The 14548-nt window shown below is 35.9% G+C and overlaps 1 protein-coding gene and 1 long non-coding RNA gene across 3 annotated transcripts in view; one reads left to right on the plus strand and one right to left on the minus strand.

Moving 5' to 3' along the window:
* ss (spineless) overlaps positions 1-14548 on the minus strand; it is a 136707-nt gene that overhangs the window by 37952 nt on the left and 84207 nt on the right. The gene's annotated exons all lie outside the window — the stretch shown is intronic.
* LOC136341055 (uncharacterized) overlaps positions 1-14548 on the plus strand; it is a 45776-nt gene that overhangs the window by 594 nt on the left and 30634 nt on the right. The window contains exon 2 of the long non-coding RNA XR_010732428.1: positions 2105-2179. This is a non-coding gene — a long non-coding RNA (uncharacterized lncRNA). The remainder of the gene's footprint in view (positions 1-2104; positions 2180-14548) is intronic.

Below are 14548 nucleotides of genomic sequence, written 5' to 3' on the forward strand. Positions count from 1 at the left end.
TAATGGTGGATTAAATTCTCTGGAGTAATCAAAAAACTGGTCTTGATGGAATAACCCCAGCACTGTTGGAAAAGGGACTGGATATAAAGTTCCGATAGTTCACGACTAATGTGGTGCCGGGATATGTCCGTCAAGTACGGATATCGCTAAAATTCTCTAAAGAATCCAAAAAATATTTGGAAGTTTTCCAGTATATGACGAATCGAATCGAGTTTCTCAGGAAGCCAAAAAAGCTAACAAAACTTTAAAAGTAACTCCTAAAAACATAATGTAATTCTAATAAAGCCCTATAACTACTGTGTAACAGTGTTTCGTGAAATTCTCAAAGGTTGCAAATTGAGGCAAACCCTTGGAAAAACCTTAGAATTTCTTAGAAATACCCGATGCAGACTGTAAATCATGTGCAATTTTCGACTGTCTTACGAATCCAAAAATCATTTTTTTGTTTTCCTTTTGATTTAATGTTAATTTTATTGTTAGTTACATTTTTTATTTTATTTTTGTTATTTAATTTCTTTAAAACTGCGTTGTTTGATTGTTCTTTTTAAAACACGTGTTTCACTTTGACGAGGTGTACTTATACCGTTGTATAATGCTCTGTGTAGATCTTTTCTTGTTTCGGTCGTTTCGCGTTCCCTTTTAAGTTTCTGTTATCAACTGTGTATTGCAACAATTCGTGTGTTGCGAGGTCATCTTTAATTCATTCGCTACCATAAAAATTACCTTTTCAGCTTACTTCCTGGGTTTAAAATAATCTATTATTGTCTAATAAGTTAATTCTTGTAATTAAGAGTGGGTGCCCATCTGATCGATTCACTGGTTATGTCGGGAAACTGGCATTCTGCGCATGAACTATTCATATTTTAGTAATAATATCTTTCCCTCTATTTGAAATATGCCCAGATATACATCCATATTAACTGGTAATTACTGTAATTAACCGATTACCGTTGGAAAACAATACACATGCATCCTGCAAACGTACGAATCAAATCTGACAGAATAAATTTATATCTATCTAAAACATAATCGCTCGGTTTTCTACTTTTCCAGGTTTCCATTATCTCTAACTAGCGCTCATGCATGTTTAAAAAATGCATTATTTCTCCGGATTGGTAGCAAAAGATTACAATTGCGTGACCGTTCAGCAGAAAATAAAAACAAATTTATCATAAAATTAAACTATTTAACAGTATTTTGCAAAAATTAATTCGAAAATTGCGCTTTTAGACCGAGGAAACGAACTAATTAACTGTATGAAAATCGGCTGCTCTTACTGGAAATAATAACACGCATTGTTATGCATCTGATGATTTTTCTGTGCTGAACATCATTATGTTCAGTAGGTTTATGGAGAGGAATGCAAATAGTCAATAATAATTAATAATCTACTATTATATAAGTGTGCTAGTAGGGGGTTTCTTAAGGCCTGTTTAACACAACTAGTCACGCATCTCACACCATCACCTAGATCCGTTTAGTTAGCTAAAATTAGCTTATTAGAGGTCTTTGTATCCCATGAATGTATGAAAATCATCTTCGTGTTTGTTGATACGATTTTATTACGTCATTATCACGTTGTACACGTAACTGAGCGAAACGCACACCGTATAGTGTAGTATCGTAGTTCCATTCATGAAACCAGTGTCATGACTAGCTACTATTTTCTAAAGGTCATGCATTCAGCACGAGATACCCAGATATTTGTCAAAATCATGGAAATGATTTTTACGTGATACCCTATACTTACTTTCCGTTTCTCACTTCTTTTGCATGCAACGGTTAACAAGTTCCATGATGGCAAACTTTCCACTAAATCAGTTATTAGCGTCCAGCTATTAATTAAAATTTTCAAGTTTCTTTTGAGTCCTGTTGGGGCGATCTTTGCATATTAATTTCAAAAATTATAATAAAAAAGTAAACAATGCTTATACGAATAAACAGCAGTAAAGACAAGAATGACAAATGACCAGGTATTTACAGAGTAACAATGCGGCAAACTCATCAATTTTCCTCGCTATATTAACAGACATTAGGCTGTCAATTTTTAATTAATACATCTGGTGTTTGAAGCTGAAGTTATTAGTTCATCTGTTTGTTTTAGGACTCCTTCGTGGAACGGGACGGTGTCACAACAATGGGAACGGTGCTGGAAGGTCTTAATTAACAGGAGTTGGTGGTAAGTCGTTACGATAATATAAACGAAATTGGGTTTCAATTGAAAACGAGGGGCACTTTCCTAGACTTCTATATCAGACGCTCGATAACGTAATAACGCGATAATGAAAATATTGCGTTAACCAAAACACAAAATCAGTACTACTGCATGATAACGTAAACAATGTGCACGCTCGATGATGTAAACAGTCCATGGCGACGGTTAACATTACGAGAAGCTGCGTTAAGTTTCCACATGTCCCGGAATGCAGTTAATTAGTAAACTATTCAAATATATTTGAAAAAATTCTTTTGTACCAATGATCAAGATGAAGATGTTGCGTAATTAGAGAACAGTTGCGGTCCAATGCTGATGTTCTTGTCAGTGCGCCTTTGAATGTTCTTGATTCATTTGAAATGGTGAATCCCAACAGTGGTTGATATTAATTTATGGAATGCAGATAAGCACGCGAATAATGTTAATAGGGAGGAAGACGTGAACAGGGACGGCGATGAGGACGTTCCCATTGAAGTTAGCAGTGTGGTGGCTGAGGCACAAGCTATTTAAGATTTTAATCAAGCTTTAGATTGGACTGAAAGAAAGGAGGTGTCATACGCGGATATTTTAGTTCTTCGTACGTTGCGCGCACAGGCCTTGGAAGACAATGCTAAGCGCCAATTTACGCAGATTAAAACCGCAAATTATTTTCTTTTTTATTAAAAAAATACTTATCACCATTGGAAAATTTGTTCAATTCGGTTATACACTTACATGTATTAAACATTTCTTTAATGAATCGTATGTTATTTAAATCACGTCGGCTAAAGCGAACATTTCGACATTCTGCACCGCACTGAATTAGTTTACGTTATCGAGCGGCTGCTGCGTAGACATTTTGAACTCGAACTAGAAATTGGGTTTTCATCTCTCTTTGCAAATATCGTTCCTTTAGATTCTTACAAAAGGACCACTTTGTCGTTAATATTCATATTATCACTCTAGTTAAGATTTTCCGATCACACATTAATGCCCTCGATATGCAGGAAAGGGAGGAAATTGAAATTGAGAACAAACTTTATAAACCAAAAATTGTGCGTTCCGCCTAAAAAAGGGGCAACAAAAGCAAATCTCGATCCTACCGAACCGGGAGAACATTTGCTTACAAATTGCCACAAATGCTAAATAACATCCCAGCGATTATTTCAGCTCTCGCTACTGTATCATTACGACACATTGCTATTTTCACCGAATTAACGGTTTCATGCGGTATAAGCAGACATTCCCGAAGAGTTTACCATAATTTCGGCCTCTGCCAAACTCGAATGTGAATTCTCGATGGCAAATTAGACCCTCTGTATAGAAGTTAGATTTTGTCGGGGGAAAAATTTGGGGTTAAAACTCCGGTTTTGAATAATTTTACATAAGTAGTGCAGACATACCCTAATTACACAGAGGATATACGTGGATGGCAAACAAACGATGGACTGAGACCATAATGTTAAATTTCGGCCCAATAAAAGCGATCTGTCGTATTTAAGCATTTGCCAGACTCTTCTCAGATTTCCCTTCGGGCGAGGTGAGTTCAGCCAGAGATATCTTTCCAGGTGATGGTCAAAGGTGATTTGCCTTGCAATAGCAGGATGGGCCAAAGGAGGTTCGAAGAAAAATCTGGCTCACTAAGGCGAAGAAAAGTGAATGATTGTGTTGAGTGTCTAAATCCTCTTTGGCGTCCATTCAGCATTAAAATTGGGCTTATGGAATTAATTTGAATCGAAGCACTTCCGCGACGAAAAAGGTGACATTTAATCTTTGCAGTAGATGTTATATAAGGTCTTTGGTGATAGGGCTGCGTCGCAAAAAAATTTTACACGGAATACAAAGACTTTACAGAAGGCTCAGAACGAAGTCAAGATGAGCTGCGACTCGGACAAACTATCAACGTCTACCGATGAAAGCCACGTCAAGGAAATTAAAGATTCCTCACTCAAAAATCGTCGACTGACAATTAGAGATCTTGCTGACGCTACGGGCGTTTCGTTTGGATTAACTTTAACAATTTCAAAAGATGGTTTGTGCTTCGAAGACATCAAATCTCGATTGATTCCAAAAACACTCAATTTTTTCACACCGCACCATCCTGCACTGGTTCTTCGAGAACATTTTGCCACAACTCGACCCATATTGCCCCGCAACCACCGTATACACCTGATTTGGCACCGTTGGACTTCCGGCTGTTTAACAAGTTCAGAAGGCCGCTCTGAGGACACCGTTTCGACTCGATTGTGAAGATAAAAGCCGGATCGAAGATAATATTGAAGGCCATCCCGGAAAATGACTTCTCGGACTGTTTCGGGGATCGCAAAAAAACGATGGCATGGTGCGGGACGGGGACTACTTTGAAGATGTTGAAATTTACTTGAATGAATACATAAGGATTTTTGATTTTATAAATGAATTCAACCTATTTTTTGATCGCAGTAGTAGCGCAATTGATTCTAAGGGGATCACTAGAGTGATACAGCTGAATAGAGCTCTCTTAATGGTGCTGAGAACGTTGGACCACAAAAAACCTTAAGGGAACAAATGAATATTTTTTAAGTTTGTGCACTTGTTGCTCCATATAGAGCTTCAAACGTTAAGTTTTCATTGTATTCATTCGTGTTCGGGGGCGGCCTTCAAATTAGACACGAAAAACGAAAGACAAGTTGTTCAGGAACATGGCGTGCTGCCGTGTTGTGTTGCCTCTGAATGAAATCTTCACACATTATAAAGCTTTTTGAGCACGGCCATGTCATGTTCAACATGCCAACACAACACGGTATTGCACGTTTGCTTTGTTTACAAAAATAAATTATGGAATCGCCATTCCTCTGCAGGAGGTTGGGACAGGTTAAAAGCAAAATCAAGAGACCTTTCACTATTCTTCTTCGATTCGGACGACACTGGTCGATTAACATACAAAGTGTCGAGAATTCGGTGGCGTCGTTAATAGCTCCGGTGATGTCTTCATCAGCGGCTACCGTCCGGTAGTGCTATCTCTAGACACGGGCCTTCTTTACGCGGTGACAACCTCGCGTGGGAAGAAGAAGTCGAAGACATTCGGCCTTTGCATAACAAGTAGCCCGCCAGTGATTTATTGGCCCCAAGACGGATTTCAAACTAAAGTCCTCAATACAGAAATTTAGTATACCGAATGAATAAGCCAGAAAGGCGTTTGAGTCACGTTATACTTATGGATTTTCGTATTCCAGAAGATCGTAATGTTCCAATACTAGTATGACTTGGACTTTTGGTAATGGAATTCCATCTACGAAGTTGATGGCATTCAACATTTCTATTCTTGAAATCCCGAGATTTCCGCGAATGGAAGCAAATCTCTAAGAAGGCCCGCTTAGCCCTTAAAAGTCCATAAGAAACGGCGATTCGAAAATGAACTGCTCTACGAAAGTTAAGAAAATTAGGATATTTTTGATATTGCTCAGAGGTAGCAACAGAAATTATCATTTTTTTATAATCTTTGTCAAAAAATAAGTAACAAATTATTGTTGATGATATTTTTTAAATTATTTAACAAAAAACACTAATGAATTTTTTCAAAATCGAAAATAACATAAAAACTGCATCTTGTAAATTCAATATGTCGTATGTTCTCCCCTAACATGTATAGCTGCTTCACATCGTCTTGACAAACTTTCAGTGAGATGGTTTATCTTGTGATAAATTTCTCCATAAATCTGGAAGAAGTTCTTGAAATTGTGGCATTATTAGAGGGCGTGATCGATGTTTCTCAACACTTCTTTACATCATATCCCACACATGTTTAATGGGATTAAGTTCAGGCGATCTTGACGGAAGCGGTAAGTGTTCTAGACCTACATTTTCAATCGCATCTATAACGATTTCTGCACGATGTGATAGGGCATCATCGTCCAAAAATTGGAAATTTTCTCCTATAACGGCTTGAAAATTTGGCAAAATATTGTTGATGGTGTCCTCTTTACACACTGCCACGCCAGAACCTCTTTTAGAACTTTCATGTGTTCATGTACCACAAGAACGTAAATTGACTTGAAAATTTTTCAAATAGCGTTCACAAAGAGATTATTTCTCTTTGGATAAGGTATGCAGTATTTGATGGACGTTGGGGTCTTGTCCTCGTTAGTATTAAGAGCACGGCGAACGTTGAACATAAATGTGGAATGGACGCTATGGAGTCGCTCGCGAAGGACTAACTGTGCTACTGGTTATGGGTCGCTAAGGAAATAATGGATAAGTTAATTGTATTAGACCGGAATGAGAGGAAGCAAAACGTGTTGAAGAAGATCCGCATCATAATTATAATGCGTAAAAGACCATTAGATTACAATTCACTTTGTTGCGCTCATTACTCCCGGTGATCAAACAAAGATCTTCCGCTGAGACCTGAGAAATCTGTGATCAAAAGCAATCTAAAGTAGAAACAACTCCTATAAGCTTCCAGAGCGCCAAGAAGCTTTTGCATAATCACAGCCATTTCGGACACCTAATTTGCTGAAGCTTAAGGTAATTTTCCTTCAATTGCACGGTTATTACACCAACCTCACCAATCTAGTTGCAATCATCTATTGGAGGCTGCATTACATCGGCTTATCTAAAGGATGTTAATGCTGGTTTTCGCCTGGAGTTAGGAAATAGATCGTGAGGTGACTGTGACCAACTTTGTAATTTTCTTTAGTGTCCGCCATCGTAATCGCGATGTTTCGTTTCATGGGAGCTTAATGAACACACAAGGCTATGAGCAGATTTTTGTGTGAAAAGATTTTGGTTTCTTTGCATGGGATTTAAACAACGAAATATATCAAGGGAGTAAACCCGAAGGAAAACTAGTCCCATTCATCAGACGACTGCTATCGAGAGATACGCTACCGTGGCTTCTAAAAAGAGATACAACACAAAGATAACCCGACAGATGAGTGTACTCGATTCCGTTTAAAATGCCATTAAACGAAACACCGGTATTTTTGGACTGTCGTTATCTCACTTCAATGTGTCGGCAGGTCGTAAATCGAACCCACTCTTTTAGTGATAAGGGACTGAATTAAATAAAAAGTGAGACTTGTCTGTACGCTGGTTAATTGGTAAAGGAGATTGGGATTAAAGTTATTGGTCAGTAGCTTCGAATAAACAAACGACAAGAAGAAAGGATCATTAGCGACCGAGGAATGAAAATAACCAGGATTGCTTCTGTGTAAATTACAACCGATAGCTGGGGTGCCTTTGTTACAGTTTCGACTTTTATTTTGGGAATTTCTTCGCAGACAAAGACAAACAACATCTGAAGGGGAAAATCACCAGGAGAGGTTGGAAAATGCCTTTAAACACGAGAACCCTATTTGCGCCAACATCATTTTTGATATAAATCTGTAGGCTCTAGGTAAATCTATGGACGCCTTTATTAAATGACACCGTCAATTGGTGTGTTAAATGACTGTGAAAAACGTTTTGTCCCCTTTGTCAGCTTTTTTTCTTTTATTTATAATGAAACGCATATGACTCATTATTTACCTTGTGAACGATAATCAACAATGCCGTCACCGTTGAAATGATGATTTAAGACGCGTTGTCTTTTTACATTCTGGATTGAATTCACGCTTAATTTAGGTAAACACATTACAATTTATCAAATGTAGTAGTGGACAAGATCACATGTACAGTACCGCTCATATGTAGGGCAATTTTTTAAATTTTATTTTTTTCTATAACCACGTGACTTCGATGTAATTATTACTATCACATTAATTATTAATTAAATTTAAAAATAAATATGTTGAAGGCAAGATTTATTTGTTAAATGTTTTTAAACTGCAAATGAAAAACCGATTTCTAAAACATGAGTCCAAAGTGGAGTAACTAAAACATTTCTTATACGTTCCCTTACAATTAAATCTTTTATTTAGTATCTGGTACAATATTTCTTATTTTTAATTAGTTTCCAACGTCCGCTGTTCACAGACTTTAACAGTTTTTCAATATAATATTCAGATATTAACTTCCAAGTATTTTTAATTTATTGAACAAATCCGATATATTGGTTAGTTTTTGCGCATGAATTCTTCTGTCGATTTCATTCGAAAGGTTGTCTATAGGGTTCAGATCGGGGCTTTAAGCCGGCCACATCAGCGCTTTTTAATTCTCGTTTTATGGTATTTACTGATACAGAAATACATAATTCTTGTTGTATCCTCTTTTTGCTCTTTAACGGAACCTGGATGGATAACATTTTAATTCGTCTGTCCCCCACTTTATGAGTTTTTCGTTTCCGGTCTCACTTTGGAATTCGTCCAAGGTTCCTCTATTTTTAAAGTTAGAAACCACATATTAGCGATTTAGTTATCTTTTGCAAGCTTACGCGGCTTTTCACCACTTTCAAAATTTTCTAAGATTTTTCTTTTAAATAACGTACTAAATGAACGCCTCTTGACATCTTGAAATATCTTCAGTTGATACTGTGAGTAGTAAAATCGATATCATACAATAATGTAAACAAATTGGTTGTTCTACATATGAATTCTAGGAAAAACAAAATAGTCTGAAAAAAGGACATAAACAAAATGTACTGAAAATATATTTGAACCTTTACAGTGTTTAGACAAACAAGAAATATATTTGATCAATTCTAGAAGAATATTTTTTTGGTAACATGCTTATTTTAAATTTTTAATTAGCCGCTCTATATATGAGCGATAGTGTACATATATACAAATCTCCTATGAGAGTTTTAACTAAAACTGCTGTTACAGTAAATTTCTGTAACTGTTCCCAACTCGTAGAGAAAGAGTAATAATGACCCATGTAATGATAATGTAACAATGATTATTTACCCGGGGTTCAACTGTTTTAGAAAAAAGGAGAAAACACATTCTTCATAGTCATTTATCCCACCTAATAATTATGTTTTTCAAGCTAGTAATGGAAAAAATCATTTTTACGACCTAAAAGTGTTCATAGATTGTGCATATAGAGTATATAGATGTATGTTTATAAGAAATGGTTTTGGTGAAACTATGATGGTGTTGACCAATGTGTGAACCAAAATTACATTATAGTTTAAAAATATGGAAAAGAAACTTTTATTTTTGGATAAAGGCACATCTAAAAGAAAAAATAAGCGCACTTGCGCACCTGCAGAAAGTGATTTTACTATAACTTTATTAAAAAATGAATGGGCGTTTTTATCAATTTATTCCATTTGTTGGCTGACTCATATGGCAAAAGTTTTTTGCTCTACATAGCAACAAGATTTCAATTTAAGCTAACTTAACGTAGGCGCATTCCTGTAATAACCAGTATCGTCTGCACTAGTGTTATGAGTTTTTGCCTCTGGGCCAAAAAAACATGATCGAAATATTCCTCTCGGAAAAAAGTGTTTACTCTGCATAGCAGGTCTGGTAAAATTTCACCGAATAACACTCTTCATACAGCAGATTATCGCTAGTTTCTCGGATAGATCCCACAGTACATTAACCATTACAACAAAAAGTGCAACTTTTTCTAAATCAATTTGAAATCCCTCTCACAGATTTCCGTTCTTCAGCTTCTGATGACACTTTAATAGTGATCACAGCGAAATTCTAATGAGGGGGAAACGATGGTGTCGTCGCTTGAGAGCAGACTACATTCAAAAGTAATTTTAACAGTTCAGCTTGTTATTAAAATGGTATTTATGAACTGGGTTAAGCGGTAAATTTTCAGGTGCTATTAAGTTTTTTCAGTGTTGGGAGAGATTATAAATGGGCAATATACGTCCCATTAGGGATGAAAATATTCTTTGTTATACCTATTGACCTTTCCGTTTTTGATAAACTGTTTTCTCATACTAAGGTTAGAGATTTGCACAGTCTAACTCAAAGATATTTCTCGGGGTAAAATGGCCAACTTTCCTTTTTCTATTGCCGTTCCTTTGTTGCTCTTGGGGTAGTTTGAGACAAACGCCTCGCCAAATCCTGACTACCCTGTAAGGACAGCGTTCAGAGCGTTAATTTATCATTGCAGGTCTTAACTCTATCATGTGAAGTAAAACAATCAACGTGTTAAATTCGCAGTTACCGAGACATTGAAAAACTGTGATTTTTTAAACAAAGAAATCGTATTATTATAAATAAAGGCTCCTAATTATTTACGCCAATTAGGTTGAAGATAATAAATATTGCGATGATGCTAAATTTAATTGTCACTTTCTGATGTAAATAAATGGATATTCGTGCATTAAATGTGCAATTTTTAAATATGAAAGAGCGAATAAAATTCGAATTAAGGGAAATTTGCATTAAAACAAGAAACGTCAGTTTTGACCACGCAGCAATGTTGATTGATGTTGGTAGAATCTATTCAACAGATATGTTTTAAAGTTTTTATAATAGTTATGGTAGATTTAAATAAAGAAACAATTTTTTAACTAGTAAGGTGCCGCCTGGTTGGAGGGTTACCCACCCTTAGATTTGGCACGTACTGCAGGATAGCGTTGTTCTCTCGTCTTAATAAAAGAAGGGGTGTTATGCTTTTTTTGTATAGGCGTATGCTCAAGGTTATGCCAATGTTGGCAATCAAACATATATATAACATTTGGTGAAGTTAACAAGTCGTACTTCAAAGTGCATGGTCCAGAAATGTGCCACAAGGAAAGTTTCTCTATAAATTTTAAGGCAAACCAAGTTACCTGGATAATACGATACGATTTGTAATTTAAAAAACTTCGTCCGCAAATACCGCGGTGTTACGCCAATGATTTTTAGAGAATGCCTGTTGACGAAAAAAAAAGAACAACGAGAAATAATATTTTGGAATATTACTGGGTCTCAACAATAATTTTTAACTTAAGAGGATGGCAGAAGTGCTTGAAAGAAATTGAATTCGGACAGGTATCTTAATGTCAACTTGCTCGAAGTTCGTCAAGTTTTGAAGACTTTTTTACTTTTCTCAACCGCAGTTCAGGTTGCTTCGCACCGGAGCCCCATTAGTCCTAGATCTGCTACTGTCTGCATGCCACACCCATCGTAAAGAAGGGCCAAGATGTGAGAGAATTTCAGGAATTTCATAAGGCAGTTCTCAAGAGCAGTATAATGAATGTTTTCATTATGATCAGGTTTATTTAACAAAATGTTAAAAGGCGGTAATAGAAATTGTTGACTACGGTAAAATGCTATTTTTATAAACAAAATACAACTTATAATTGGGACATAGCGTAACGTCGATCTCAAAGGGATCCTTGGAGAGAAACGAAGGATGTCCCGAAAATGTGTGTCAAAAACTAGATCATCGAATTATTTGGATCAATACATTAAGATTTTGTTTAAAATTATTGGAAAAAAGTTTCTCGTTTAGACGGTATTGACCGTCAAGGTTCTTTAAAAAAACGTGTTTTTTGCTACATCTAGAGATCGTTTCAATGGATTTCAATGAAACCCATTGTGCATTTAATTATTAGTACAGGGATTATGTTCATATTCAATTAGTCTATTTACAATGTATTTTTTATTTCACTTTTTTTTATGAGTGTAGTTTTCGCTGTAGATCAGGAGACCTGGCCGGCCACTCAACCGAAACCAAACAACTATCAGATTGTATTCATAAAAACACATAATTTTAACTATATCGGTCATTTCTCCATCAGAGAACGCCATTATTGATCTCGAAAGAAATAACTTAAAAGGAACTTCGAACCATTTCGAAAAATTTTTATAACATTTTTGATAAGTGACATCAGCACCCACAGCGACAAGTATCGATAAGTAGCGAAGAGGTGGCAAATTGTTGTTCTGCATAAGAAAAAAAAAATGTTTTGGCATAAAATGTTAACAGGACGAGACACGTCCAAGAGATAGAAAAATTGGACGAAGGACTGATGGATCGTCAGGAAAAAAATCGATACGATGCAGTCTACTCAGCGAAAAGTTCTGGTCATTATTGTTCAAAGATGGGTAAGAGCTTACCATTTGCATATTGCGATTAGACATGAATGAGACATTACAATAATCACCGTTCTAATGATTAAATGCACAATGGGCTTCATTGAAATCCATTCAAAGCACTCTCTAAATATAGCGAAGGCACGTTTTTTTTTAGAACCTTGAGCGTCAACAACGTCTAAACGAGACCCTTCTGTCCAACAAATTTTGAACCAAATGTTGATATACTGACCCAAGTGATCTCATGGTAACCTTTTTTGACATGCATTTTCGGGACATGCTGTATTGTAGTCAATACGTAATTCGATAGTTCATTTTTCAAGAGAATTTTATCCTTAAGTTCGTAATCTATCTGAAAACGGAGCGATAATTTTAACTCTTTTTAATAACGAAGAGGCTGTTGTAAAACAGCAGATGTCCGATGATTATCATAATTAGCAAGCAGAACACCTTGTTATATTATATCATATAATTATTGCTTTCAGATATACCTAAAACATAAAATTTATTCGGGAGTTATCACAGCGATCGCACTGGCAAATTTCTTGCGGGATCAAACGTAGCGATAAGCTTACTTGGGCGCAATGTATTTTATTCACCCAATAAACGACCTAAATGACGGGTTCTTATATGACATGTCGTAAAAAGTGGAATACGTATTATTTTGCCTGATTATTAAAAACTTACAAACATCAGCTGTTGGGCACGAGACATCCATCTGCTGGATTTTTAATATTCCTTGCCGCCAATTAATAAAAATTGCGCTAATTGCGATTCTTAATTTTAATTGATGGAAAACGTAACGGGCCTTCCTTACATATTTCGTTCATGATGCCTGTCTTTTAAATCCCTATATCGAAATTTATTCGGCTGTATTTCCTGATGGCCACCTGAAGAGGACACGCTAAAGACAATTTGTTGCACTTGCAGATGGCGCATTTACATTAAAATAAGCTTCGGTGTTAATTGAGTTTCAAGCTCTTATTAATAAGTCAGTTTTTAATCCTTTAAACGGCTCAGAATACAAGAGAAATTTTAATATTAAAAGGCATGTCTTTACGTCCTCTTAAGGCAAAGCACAGACGGGACTGAAACCGTTTAGGTGGATTCTGTTATATCGAGGATGTTGAGTGATTCTTGTATGTAATTGGAAATTTCTGAAACTTCCTTACGTATTTCTTAAAGATTTGAAACTCTTAACTCATTTCAGGGGAGACGCGTATGCGGGTATCTTTAAAAACGTTATCGCTCATAAGAGGTCTCCCAGCAAAAGCGTAAAATTTAAATTTGAAATAACACATTTTTTTCCGAAACACCGAAATTATCATTTAATCATAACGTAGAGATATCGAAATTATGCACGAAGTAATAGATCTGATAGATATCCTCATCGGCTTTCCTAACACATTAGCGTTCTTCTGACAAAATTTTGGTGTGTGCAACACTTAATATGGAATATCGAAATATCTCGAATATTAGCCATCCTATAAAGAAACGTTTAGTATCAAACTTTAACAACTCTGTGTGGGAAATGTATTGATGCTAAAGATAATTTGATTTCACTCTTGTGGAGGCGGGATGGGGGTTAACTTTGCAATTGCAAATGGCAACCCCCTTCTACTGATTCGGATAATGCGGTCAAAATTTTTTTTCAATTTTCCGACACATTTTTGCTAGAAAACACTGTAATCAACTAAATCTAATATACACACACACGTTACATGTGAACAGTATGGGGAAAAACAAGGTACACATGTCTTTCAGACGAGTTTTTGAGTTACATGAAATTTTAAATTGCATTATCCAAATAGGTCACTAATCATTGTAACGACTGATTCAAAATAATTTATGCATATTTCTAAAAGCATCTATTAATAACTCGAGATGCTACATAACAAAATGATTCCTTTTCTTTAAGACAATAACATCCTAGGTGAAAAGGCGAACTCTGGACTTACGAGATCAACATAGAAAATTGGTTTTTATCGTTTGGGCCTGTATCGATTGTCCAATTGAAAACCATTTAAATGAAAGTTATAGTGCGTAAGACCAGCCTTCAATATACAATGTCTTCAATCTTCTAATTAGATCCGTTTTGGCACAAAACGTCTCCAAATTTGAAAAACTTGATCGTCCCATGTAACCGTTCGAGGCCACGATGGTTAGATTGATCGGCGATCTCTTTGAGCAATTACTGTAAATGTTTTTGCAAACAATATTAAAGTTTTTTGTTTTTGTTCAAGTGTTTGTCTACTTTAATATGTAGGTAGTTGTTTAATTTATTTGTTTTCACTTTTTCTTTCTCGCATTTAAATAAAAGGTTAAATAAAGATATGAGAAAATTCATTTGACATAGGCGTTTTACGCTTATGTTGCTGGCGATTTTGTGTTTGTTTAATCCTGACCTCGACTCTGATCAATCGTTGCCTCCAACGAATACGCGGGA

Source organism: Euwallacea fornicatus, chromosome 9, assembly GCF_040115645.1.
Source record: "Euwallacea fornicatus isolate EFF26 chromosome 9, ASM4011564v1, whole genome shotgun sequence".
NCBI lineage: Eukaryota > Metazoa > Arthropoda > Insecta > Coleoptera > Curculionidae > Euwallacea > Euwallacea fornicatus.